This window comes from Glycine max, chromosome 16, assembly GCF_000004515.6.
Source record: "Glycine max cultivar Williams 82 chromosome 16, Glycine_max_v4.0, whole genome shotgun sequence".
NCBI lineage: Eukaryota > Viridiplantae > Streptophyta > Magnoliopsida > Fabales > Fabaceae > Glycine > Glycine max.
In genome coordinates, this window is record NC_038252.2 from 29,430,670 (window position 1) to 29,443,696 (window position 13,027).

Below are 13,027 nucleotides of genomic sequence, written 5' to 3' on the forward strand. Positions count from 1 at the left end.
GTAACACCCAAGTCCATAATCCAATCAGAGCTACCATGTTGTGGGACTGTTTTAGCATGGTGAAGAGTGGGTCTTCTTTGACATGTGGGCAAAGATCCATTTAGTTTGCAACAAAACTTGATAGTGTGCCCTGATTTCTCACAACATTGATAGACAACTTTCTTAGAGTATGGGTCTAATGGAGGAGAAGAAAGAGTTGCAACCATATAAATGACTAGGTGAGTTGATTACAGCCAACTCATTCAGAGTATGGATGCCTTGAGGAGATATTTAGCCATAGCTCTCAAACCTTTGGAGAATCAAGATAGGTGCTCTTTGAGATGCATGATACAAGCTCAAGTTTTGTTGGCAAAATTTTTTTTAAGATGTCCCATGCTTGGAGTTTTTGACATTACTAAGGATAGTGATAACATTCTGGTCAACAGAGGAGATGATTGCATGGAGTATAAGTTGGTTTTGCCTATTTCAATAATTGTAGTCCTGGTGAGAAGGTTGAGGGCACATGTTTGTGCCATCAACAACACCGATTAGGTGGTAATAGCAAACAAGGAGTATGTTGATGATCTGTATCTTCCCGGCAAGATAATTGGAGCCATCGAGTTTGATTGATGACTGATTGTTTAGGGCAACAGATTGACAACCATTGGGATGATGCTAGTAGTTGACCCGGGGAGGAAGTCATGAATTTTGGTCAGATCAGTGTTGTGCTGCTCTTAAACAATAAATGTAGAGTAATGGTTGGTGTTTATTATTGAATAACACGAGTTACATACAGAGCATGTTGCTATACAATTTGTTGTTGTGACAAACATAGTAGTCATAAAGATAATGCTTATTCATAAGAATGCATTTGAATTCAAACCATTATCTACAAGTTATTAATATCTAATACTCAGAATGCAGGCAATTGAAACTCGTCATCGACGACAACCTCATCATTGTTGTCATCAATCTTTATTGAGGTAAAGGTGGAACCACTCTTTGTCGGAATCGAGATTTTCAGCAACATAAAATCTCTTGGAATTTTTATTTTACGAACCATAATATTGGAAATGATTTCCTTGCATCATGGTTGGGGTAGGGAGAGAGAAATAAATGTTATGACTATAATTTCTAAATTAAAATTGCAATAAACTAATGAAGTGGAAGTGACAAAGAAAAAGAATGTGAGAGTTTGGAAATAGAAACGACAACAACCACATAGGCAAGTGACTACCGAAGCTAATGAAGATTATAGAGCTCTACTAAGGATTGCATTTCGAAGTAATCGAGGGGAACAGAACCAACATCCACAACTATTATTCTATTCTTTCAATGTTTCATTTTATATATAATAATTAATTAGATATTCAGCCAACTATTTATATTGCACAATAATAAATAATAATTTAAAGTTGTTATAATCTACGATACATGATTGATATCTAGCACAAAATCCTTATACTTTTAGTTAGATTTTAGTTTAAAGATATATAGTAAAAAAATGTCATTTCATAAAAGTATCTTGTTTTACTTTTTGTTCACGTTAAAGTGTAACTACTTAAAACGTGTTTAAGCTGGCATTTTAAATGAACATATCACATGATTTTCACATCAAAATGTTGTGTTGATGCAAAAGCTAAAAAATGTTGCTTCCCTAGTTCAACTCAAAATGTTATGTCTATTTAGGTTCAAAATCATTTCCAAACACAGTTAAAGTATTTCAACTCAAAATTCTGAAGTCAAAATCAGATAACAAACATGTTAACATTTACCTAAAATCATGTTAATTGGTATCTTAACATGATTTTGAATAAATCCAAATAGACACCATTGTGCGTTTAGTAGGAAAAACAAACAAAAGGACTAGGTAGCAATAAGACTAAAACCTTGTAATTGACGCCATAGCATATATATATACAAAATCCAATTTCTTGTAGTTTGTGGTTTATCCATAATTATTGACAACTTTTGGCCAAGGAGTTGGTTCCCCAATGTACTATTTGGAACATTTTGCTTCCGAAGTAATGTCACATACCCTGCATTTTAACAAGAGATGTGATACATGCCGTGACAAGATCTAAGATCCAAAGTGTGGGTGTAAATTATAAAGAATAAAATCAGTGAGTTCAATTATATAAATATAAATAAAATAAAATAAAAATATAAGATTTTATTTACAAATTTGATGAATTTAAAAAAATGAAGGAATGCAAGTGCACATTTTCGACTGACTGTAGGTCCACCACTGGATACATGTATAAGTATATATTATTATTTTTGTGTTGCTGAGAGACACAAATGACAAGTTGTTGTCATCATCATCGTCCAAATACAAATCTTCCTCTCTTTCTTCCAATTCTTCTTTGTTGACCTAGACCTGGTCTTGTTTGTTGGAGAATGCTTGGAGGCGATGACGTTTGGCTTTGCAACAGAGCTGTGAGAGCGATTTGGTGTAGTTCTATGGAAGGTGGAGAAGGCAGGAAGAGGGAAGAAGGGAGTTTTGTTGAAGTTGAAAGAGGAAGTTTTGAGTGGGAACAATTGCAGTTGTAGAAGGGAGCTTCTCCATTGCCAATGTTGCTGCTCCATTGTGCTACTTTTTTTTTTTTTTATCGAAGTTATAGGATAAACAAGTTATTAATTAGGAAAATGATAAGAACATACTATTTGTCACATTGTTTTTATCACATTGTTTAGAATACACGTTGTATGATTAGTTAAAATTTATTGAAAGTGACAAATTTTATAGATCATATCATTTTTAGTGTTTCTTTCTTTTGATTGTGTAGTTTTTAATAAATTTTAACAAATAAAAGATTGTGTTTGAAAGAGGGTTAGAAAATGCGTTTTTAACCCTTCTTTTATTAATTATTAATGAAAGAAAATATAAGATTGATGAAGAGTAAAGGAAGGAGGAAGAAGTTAATGGTTTTAATCTTTCCCATTAACATTTTCTAAAATATCTTGATTAAACAAAATACCAATATGTGACCAACAAGTTAAGCCGTGAATTTGCCTTCAAATTTATAAGATGACTTATTTAACATAATAATTTTGGAAAGTAAGATTTAACCTTAACTAGATAACATCGATGTGATGTGCACAAATAAATTGGAAGGAGATTTTTTTTTGGATTATATAAAAAATTATATTGACAATTTTATAAACTTCTTATATTAATAAAAAAATTCAAATATTTGTATATAGAGTTTATTTATTAATAAGAAATAATAAAAGATAATGAAATGCCATTAGTTTTAAATACAACTATAAGTTTATGTTGGCAACATTGCTATCAGTCAAAGAAGTTTATATAAAAAAATAAAAATACGTAAAAAAATTCAAATAAAAATAATAATAGAATTATTTTTATAAAAAATAACTCATTATTTCATTATAATTACTTTAATTTAGGGAGATCATTAATTTAATATCCTGCAAAACAATTGAAATTTAAGTGAATGAATGAAAAAAAATTCAACAACACATACTGAAACTATTAAAAGTAAGAACGATATTGTGTATAGTTTGATCAAATATCTTATTCATTTGTGTATGTAATAATTTTCAAGAAAAAACATTTTTAATAATTTTTAAATAATGAAAGATAATAAATATAAATTTAATTATTTAATTTAAATATTACCCGTGCGATGCACAAGTAAATTCGAAGGAATTTTTTTGGATTATATAAAAAATATATTGATAATTCTATCAATTTCTTATATTAATAAAAAAAAATCAATTCAACTGTTTGCAATATAGAACTTATTTACTGGTAAGATATAATAGAAGATAATTGATCGTGATTAGTTTTGAATACAATTATAAATGGTTTGAATATGTTTTTTATGTCTTATGTTGATACATTGTCAATTTTTCTCCTATAATTTTTATGTTTACTTTTAGTTTGTGTAAATTTGTATTTTTTTCAATTTTATTATTATAATTTATTTTGTTCATTTTTAGATCTTATAATTTAGTGTTTTATTCCTGTAAATTTTGTGTTTTTAGACCTTGCAAATTATTCCTGAACTTGCCATGACTAGAAATGAAAAAAGGAATTAAAATTGAAAAAAATATGAACTTAAAGAGATTAAAATTGAACAAAAAAACTTATTGGGACCAATACTAAGAAAATGCTAACTTACATGGACTAAAAACACATATAAGTATTTATAAATTCAATTTTGACAACAATGCTCTCGGTCAAAGAAGTTAGTAGAATAATAATATTTTTTTATCAAACCTAACTCAGATTATTCCATTATAATCACTTTAATTTATGAAGATTATTATTTAATACCTTTAAAAATATTGAAAATGAAGTGAATGAATGAAAAAAAAAATTAACAACACATACTTAAACTATTAAAAGTATGTACAATCATTTATAATAAATTTGATTAGATATCATATTTATTTGTCTTATTTAATCTAATATTATAGTTACCAAACTTGACTCTTGATAGATCGGATCGATCGAAAATTGGTCACTTAATCGATTTGAGTCACTAAATGGATTGACCATGAAATAGACCCAATGTGACTCAATTTGATCAAGTGAGTTTAAATGTTGAATCGGTGACTTGAAGATCCAATTGACTTAGTATGTCATGTAATTTTTTAAGACAAAACATCACTTATATGACTAGATTAAGTTAGTAGTTTGTCCATTATTGATCCAACACATGCCTCTCTTTTCCAACAATTTCAACAAGATCTTTTGGCCTTCCAATATCCATTTGTCCATTATTGAATACATACTGCAAAGACAGAATCAATAAATATAAATGTCTAAAATATTTTCCCATTAACAAAGGTCATATCACATGTTCTTCAATGAGATAATCAGTGAGCTGAGTTAATATAAATCAACATTGGAGACCACCGATGGAAATTAACGAGCTTTTTCTAGCCACCTGACAGACATATTATAGATCTTTTCTGTGTTTTCATTTTCAAAGTTTTGACACCAAAAAAAAAATCTTTTCATCAAAAATCAATATGAAAGGGGGAAACTGCTCTTCATGATTGCAGACCAAGTGCTATATACAATGCGGATAATGAGAGTGTATTTAAGTAAGAAGCCCTATCCATATATAATGAAACATGTTTTTTTTCTCAATGAATATTGGATAAAAGATAATGAGATGAAAACATTGAACAACTCAAAGATATGACTTACAGATGTGACAATGACATGGCTTGCTCCTTTCTCAATGTAACTCAAACAATTTTCAGAATTTAGTCCCCCTCCGACTTGCAGACCACCTAAATATTACCAGTCCTCCACATTAAATTGAGCGGAGGAAAAATCTAAAAGTTTTAAAGATATCGGGTGAGTTTGGTACTTTGGTTAAGCTTTTTTTTTAAAAGAAAAAAGCACTTATTTTATAATAAAAAAAGCGCTTATTATAAAATTTTAGATGTTTGTATAAACTTATTTTAAAAAGCAGAAGCTGAAAATAAGCTGGTGGGGAAGCAATTTTGCAAAAACACGGAAGACACTCCTATGGAAGATGTATGACACAAATACCCCGGTTTTTAACGCACTCTTCCAACCTTCATTTAGTGGTTTCCATCTTCTCCCATCGAGAGACCTAGCACCTGGTGTCGCTCCGCAACAGTCGCCTGGTTACCTCCGCTATAGTCTCCCTCCCAATTCATGCGAGTTCATATTAATTTAGAACGAAATCCCTAATTTGGTTTGTACATGTTTGTTGCTTGGGTTAATTTAGAATGAAATCCCTAATTTTGTTTGTGATTGTTGTTTGAAAATTGGGGGTTCTTGATCTAGATTATGTTATATAGGGAACAAGTGAGAATTTTCTGCTGCAGTGTTGTGTATGTAGTGTGTGGTTTCAATTGTTGGCTGGTGGGGGTAATTTGCACACCAAATCCTTCATGGATGTGGTTCAAGGCAAAGGCTTTTCTTCATCTTTTTATGATTGTCCGAATATCCAGCTTTAGTATTTCAACATTTTGATCCATTCTTAAGCTGGTCTTTGGAGATTTGATTTTTTGATGATTCTGGGAGTTGGGATGATTGAAGGCAAATCACAATTTATTGTTGAGTGGGGCGAGCAACACTAATATTTTGTTTTATTTTCTTTTGTTGCATCAATGTTATCAAATATTTTATTTGGGGTTTGAACCTTTGAGGTTAGCTACTTAATTTTCTGGTTTGCTGCATCTATGTTATCAAATATTTTATCGACGTTTCATTAAGGGATATGCTTCGATTGCGGCTCCTTTAACCAAGCTATTGGCGAAGGACCAATTCCAGTGGACCTCTACAGCTCAACAGGCGTTTGATGCTCTTAAGCACACCCTGTGTAGTGCCCCGGTACTAGGGTTGCCGGATTTTTCTCAACCCTTCGTTGCTGAGACTGACGCTTCTGGGGTTGGAATGCGGGCAGTGCCCTCGCAATGCTCTTCAGTAAGGCGTTTTCCCCCAAACTGCTCCGATCTTCCACATATGTGAGAGAACTTGCCGCAATCACCGCCGGCGTCAAGAAATGGCGTCAATATCTGTTAGGACATTCCTTTGTCATCTTAACAGATCATCGAAGCCTTAAAGAGTTAATGTCCCAAGCCATCCAGACGCCGGAGCAGCAAATATACTTAGCTCGTCTCCTCAGGTTTGATTATTCAATCCAATATCGGGCGGGAAAGTCAAATGCGACGGCTGATGCTCTTTCCAGGATACCTGAAAATTGCTCTGGTCAATTATTGGCGTTGATCATGCCTCATTTGGTGTTTATGGAGGATTTGAAGGCTGAGCTTCATTGCCACCCTGCTTATCTTGAACTCCGATAGAGTATCCTTGACAATCCCGCTGCTCACCCTCAGTATAGCACCATTGTGGACTTCATTTCGCAGAAACACCGAATTTGGTTGCCTAAGGGATTCAGCTTCATCCCTCTGCTACTTGAGGAATTTCATTCCACACCTACTGGTGGGCATATGGGCATTACTAAGACTTTGGCGAGGGTAACTCAGAATTTTATGTGGCAAGGTATCAAGGATGATGTGCGTAGTTTCATCCTTTATTGCCTGCACTGTCAGCAGACCAAATACAATCACCGCAAAAGCCCCGATCTACTGTGCCCATTACCAGTTCTGGCACGACCGTGGGAAGACCTGTCATTAAACTTCATTGGTGGCTTGCCATCCTTTCGTGGGTTCTCTATTATTCTGGTTGTAGTGGATCGTTTCTCGAAGGGAGTCCACTTGGGAATGCTCCACTCAAACCATACGGCTTCCACAGTGGCTCATCTCTTTTTGGATATTGTTGTTAAAATCCATGGCATGCCTCACAGCTTAGTCTTCGATCGGGATCCTTTGTTCCTAAGCAAATTCTGGCAGGAGCTTTTCAAACTTTTCGGCACCAAGCTTCGAATGAGCTCAGCTTATCATCCGCAATCGGATGGTCAAACAGAGGTCTTGAATAGGGTCAATGAACAGTATCTGCGATCCTTCGTTCATCAACGACCCTCTTCGTGGGGCAAATTCCTCCTTTGGGCTGAATGGTCATACAATTCCTCCATTCACACTACTACGGAGATGGCGCCGTATGAAGTTACTTTTGGGAAACCGCCTCCGCCCATTCCTCATTATCTTTTCGGCACTTCAAATATTGACGCCGTTGATGATTTTTTTACAAGTTGTGAAGCAGTCTTTGCATTAGCCCGGAAGAAGCTCCTTAAGGCCCAACAGACTATGAAACACTTTGCGGATACTAAGAGGCGAGAGGTCCAGTTCAAGGTCGGGGATATGGTGTTGGTTAAACTCCGTCCATGGCGTCAGACCACTGTTATCGGCACAGTTTAGTCCAAATTAGCCAAACGCTATTACGGGCCTTTCCGGGTACTCGAAAACATAGGCCCAGTAGCTTATCACTTGGAGCTACCCCCAAATTCCCGCATACACCCCGTATTCCACTGTTCGCTCCTTAAGGCCTTCCACCAGAATTCTGCTAATCCCATCCCCATTGACAGTCTCCCAAACCATTCAGTGGACATGAGCCCATTATCACCCCTTTGGTCTTATTGGCTACCAAGTGGGCTTCCTCCAAAGATGGGCCCGAATTACAAGTCTTGGTGCAATGGCACGGTTTGCTTCCTGAAGATACCTCTTGGGAATCTTGGACCAAGCTGAAAGAGGAATATCACCTTGAGGACAAGGTGCTTCCAGATGCGGTAGGGGATGTTATGAATCAGCAACAGAGCAAAGATGCAGCAGACAAGGAGCAGACCAACACTTACCTCAGGGCTAAAAGGAAATTGCACAAACCTCACCATCTGGAGGATTTCGTAACCTCCTTTGGGACCAAACGCTGAGCTGGCAGCTTGTTAGTGGTTCATGAAGATACCTGTCTGCTACAAAGAATCAATCCTGAATCTTTTCTGTTATTTGTATTTTCCCTGCATAGGAACATAGAGGAATTAGAATAACAAACTTTAGCATTCTTGCGCTATAAATAGAAATGTAATTTGTGAAAGAATGCATAGCAATAACAGAAGCCTTTCCTCTCTATTCTCTTCTTCAGGAGTTCTTCCTAGTTCTCGGATACTAGGACATAACACTTGTCATCTGTCAAGTTAATTCTTGTTTTTTATTAGACTAAGTGCAGCCTTTTCTATATAGTTGTGGCCTTGTGGGTTATGTATATGCTAACAGCTTCATCTACATGATATGAGGTTAATGTGAGTTCTTAGTAAACCTCTTTGGTGGCACACTTCTGTTTCTGTAATCCTGCACATCTGGTGCTTTTATAGAATTTGCATAAGTGGCAATGCTGTTAAGAAATTTTGGAAATGCATATCTTAATTACTTATAAGGTCTTATATGTAATTTTGAAATAAAAAAATACTTCTACTATTGTCATATCCAAACAAGTTAATAATCACTTTTAATTAAAAAAGTGTTTTTTATAATCGTAACCAAACTAAAATAGTTTTTGCTTATATAAGAATCACTTATAAATAAATCACTTAGTTTCAGCCTAAAACTCACCCTTCATAAACCATAAAAGACACGGGGAATGCTATATATATAGGCATAGCATAGACACTTTGAAGACCATTACAGATCATCTCGCATAAACAAAATGGCCAAAACAGAAAAAAAAAATCACCCAATAGATGACAATTTAAAAACAAGATGTAATTGAACATTAGCCAAATAATCTATGTCCTGTATCTTTTTACTTTTCTACTTGGTAGTGTAAATTCAATCCACAGTTAAACTACAGTGACAGGAAACAAAAGGCACTATATCACTATAGTTAGTGAAAGCTTTGCATTTTTATTTAGATAGGTGACACCCTATAACTAACGAATAGTGCAAAACTTCTTAAGATAATGTGTTTGAATTAGCTTATTGAAGAACTAATAACCATTTTTAGCTTCTTGGGAGAGCTCTTTAAAAAACTAAAACACTCAGTTTCCCCGTTATGCAAAACTGTACTAAATGGTTGAAAATTAATTCTTTTTTTCAAGTAGATGTTTAGTGGCATGATGCTAATCATGCTAGCAATACATTCTCAAACAACTCTCACCTAATGGATGAAATTGATACAGGTCCTACTAAATAAGTGGGTCCTATTGGTGGGTCTCATTCTCATACTTAGAGAAATACTAGTAACACATTCTCTATTGCACTCTTTCTAACGCTTTCAACCACTAGCCAAAATTTGTTGGAAATCACAAAATTATGTAGGTGTTGCTTCTTATTTAGATGAACCACACTGATGATTGTGTAGTTTCCAATAACTTTTAATTAATACTGTAAAGGAGAGTGTGTTGTCAGCACTCCTCTAATACATTCAACCAATTTGAAGAAAAATATGTTGAAAATCAAGGAAACAGCTCATATCACCTTCACCTTGTATCACATTCAAAAAATAATTAGCTTTAAGGCACAAATGGCAGAAAGGAGTGGGCAGCGACAATACCAACCGGGATAAGCGTGCAATGCTTCAAGGGCAGAAGCTTTGCTGAAAGGATCGGCCACCTGTGAGTCCATCTTGCTTGTAAAGCATGGCGTATTCGGCCGCTGACTTGTCAGACTCAAAATTGGTAACGGGATCGGACCCTTTCAAGTCTTGAAGGGTAGAGCCTACAATTTGCTTCACTTTCCCCTGCCATAAACGCACGCCACCATGTCACAAAATAATACTCCTTCTCTCCGTTACAGATTATACGACGTTAAAGATTTTGGCATAAGTATTAAGAAATACAATTTGTTGGATTTCAAATTAAACATTAGGTAACTTCCTAATATACTACTTCCACTAAGTATGGATTAAGGGTAATCTTGGATATGCATTTAATGCAACATTCGTCTTATAAAACGACATATATTTGGGAGCAATTTTTTTTCTCTCTAAAACATCATATAATGTGGAACCGAGGGAGTAATGATTAATTTTGAGAAAGACGAAGTGCGGCGGTACCTTGTGGATATCGATGCAGGGGCGGAATTGAACTGCGCACTGGATGGAAGGAAGAGATCTTCGAGAGAGAGAAGTTACTAGAATGTGAGGAGAGAGTGAGAAAAGGAGGCTTATTGGGGCGAAAGACGAAAACCCGGAAGAAATGAGGTTCAGCGAGATTGCGCATTTTCGATTGTCGGACACTATAACAAAGCACACCGCCGCACCGTTTCGTCGTTAACCATCGCCGCCGTGCACTTCGTCCTCCGCCACTCCTCGTGCTCCTATTTTGTAGCAGAAGGCTAAATCTGGAAAGGAAGAAAAAGATCCGTCCGTTTAATTTAAAAATAAATTTATCCAGTTTTCAAATTTGGTTATTATAAGTAGTTTTGTTAATTTTTATTCTGTGTAAATTTATATTTTTTAATTTTAGTCTCTTAAAAATTATATTCTATTTTTATTTTTTAATCTCTATAAAGTTATGTTTATAAGAATTAAAATTAAAAATACAAACTTATAAATACTTAAACTAAACACAATTTACAAATACCAAAATTAAAAAAGTAAAACATTACCTGAACCAAAAATATATTTAATTATTATTATTAATTAACTATAAAATTAACTTCAAAATACTATTTTTATTATTATATATTTAAGAAATAAGAGTCACTTGATAAATGGAATTCCTTTCAATAAAATTTCTAACAAAACTAATAAATTAATAAAAAAAATTATACTATTATCTTTAAATTTAAACTAAATTAAATATTATTTTTATATTAATAAAAAATATTATATATAATAAATTAATTTTAAATCATATAATTAAGTAATTATATAAAATTAATGAATTATATAACAAGTATTTATTTAGTATTTTTTGTTGGACAAGTGGTCTTAGAAATTTGAGAAGGGGAGTTGAATTAAAATTTTATAAACTATCCCCCAATTAAAATTTTTATACAGATTTTGACCCAAATTCCAAGATTCCTTTTAAAATGAATATCTAAATAATAATTCAAATTAAATTTGCTGAATAGATATAATAAGCAATAATAAATAAAAGAGTTTGAGGAAAGAGAGAATGCAAACACAATTTTATATACTGGTTCGACAAAGTCCGTTGCCTACGTCCAGTCCCCAAAAAACCCTCTAGGGAGTTCCACTATCTCGCAAATCCTTTATAATTTCTGAAACACAAGAATAAACATTCTTTTGTGTTCAGATGCTTTACAACAAGAGACTTTGAGTCTTTTAGTCCTTTGGTTAGAAAGAGAAGAAAAAGAAGATGATCTCTCTTGAAAGAGATAGACGTTTACAATGAAACACTCAATTCCTTATTGAATGACACAAGTGTTTGGCCAAGAAATGTTCGATGATAAGAGATTTATGTTTGAGAGGATTATGCCTTTGTGGACAGGAAAAACTCTCTTAATCTTGAGAGGATAAGACATTTTGGGCAATGAAAAAGTCTCATAATCTTTTGAGAGGATAAAACATTTTGAACAAGCAAAACTCTCTACCAATTTTGTTCCCAAATCACTAATTTAGAGGCCTTTGATAGCCTTTCAAAATTCAAATGAAAAGCTGTGACTATTAGGAATATTTTTCAAAAATCCTCACTGGCAATCGATTACATCATTGGTGTAACCGATTACACAGTTATTTTTATTCAAAATTTAAATGTCCAACATCCAGAAGCTTTGGTAATCGATTACATATGATGTGTAATCGATTACATACTTTCAAAATCATGTTTAAACGTTTTAAAGCATGAGTAATTGATTACATGTTTTCAAAATTCAATTTAAAATCCTTGAAAGCTGTTTTTAAATGTTTTAAACTACTGGTAATCGATTACATAGTTTTGATAATCAATTACAATTTTAAAAATAACTTTAAAAACATTTTCTGAAAGCTTTGTGGCCAAATTTTTATGCTTTCAATTTTAACTTATAATTCTAACTTAAAAACTTATCTTGTCAATCAAACTTGAATATCTTTGGATTGTTTGATGTTTGCTTGAATTATCCATGAAGACATTCTTGAAATCAAAATCTTCTTGAGTTGTCTTAGATATGCTTGATTGTTGACATCATCAAAATCTTCTTGAAGCCTTGCTTCTATATTTTTTTATAGGGATTAATAACTTTTTCTAGTAAAAAAGATGTAAGACTTAATTACATTTATCATAATCTTTAAAATCAATCTGTGAATAATTGGATTGTATACATTTGTGTGGTAGTTATCATTAATTTAAGAAAATTACAAAATTAAGAATAAGATTTATTAAATAAGAGTTAAACCTATAAAATTTTGCATGTTCTTACAAGCTTGACAAAAAAATTTACAAAATAATAGAGCATGTTTAAAAATGTTTTAGAAAATGTAGTATTTCCTCTCACGAGAAAAAACATCTACCATTTATTTATATTAAACTATTTTATAAATTCAACTGTAGGTTAACAATAGGCACACTTACTTTTATCCTACCAAAATGAGAGGAGCGCAGCAATTCTCACGAGCAAAAAGTATATCCAACAAATTATTTTAGATTAACAACACATAAAAAAATTATCAATTCCCTGTCTGTAAGGTGAGGAG

The 13,027-nt window shown here is 33.2% G+C and overlaps 1 pseudogene; it reads right to left on the bottom strand.

The window, feature by feature from the left end:
* Positions 1-8,373: 8,373 nt before the first annotated feature.
* Positions 8,374-10,747, bottom strand: LOC100792066 (1-(5-phosphoribosyl)-5-[(5-phosphoribosylamino)methylideneamino] imidazole-4-carboxamide isomerase, chloroplastic-like; annotated as a pseudogene).
* Between the last annotated feature and the right edge of the window lie 2,280 nt (positions 10,748-13,027).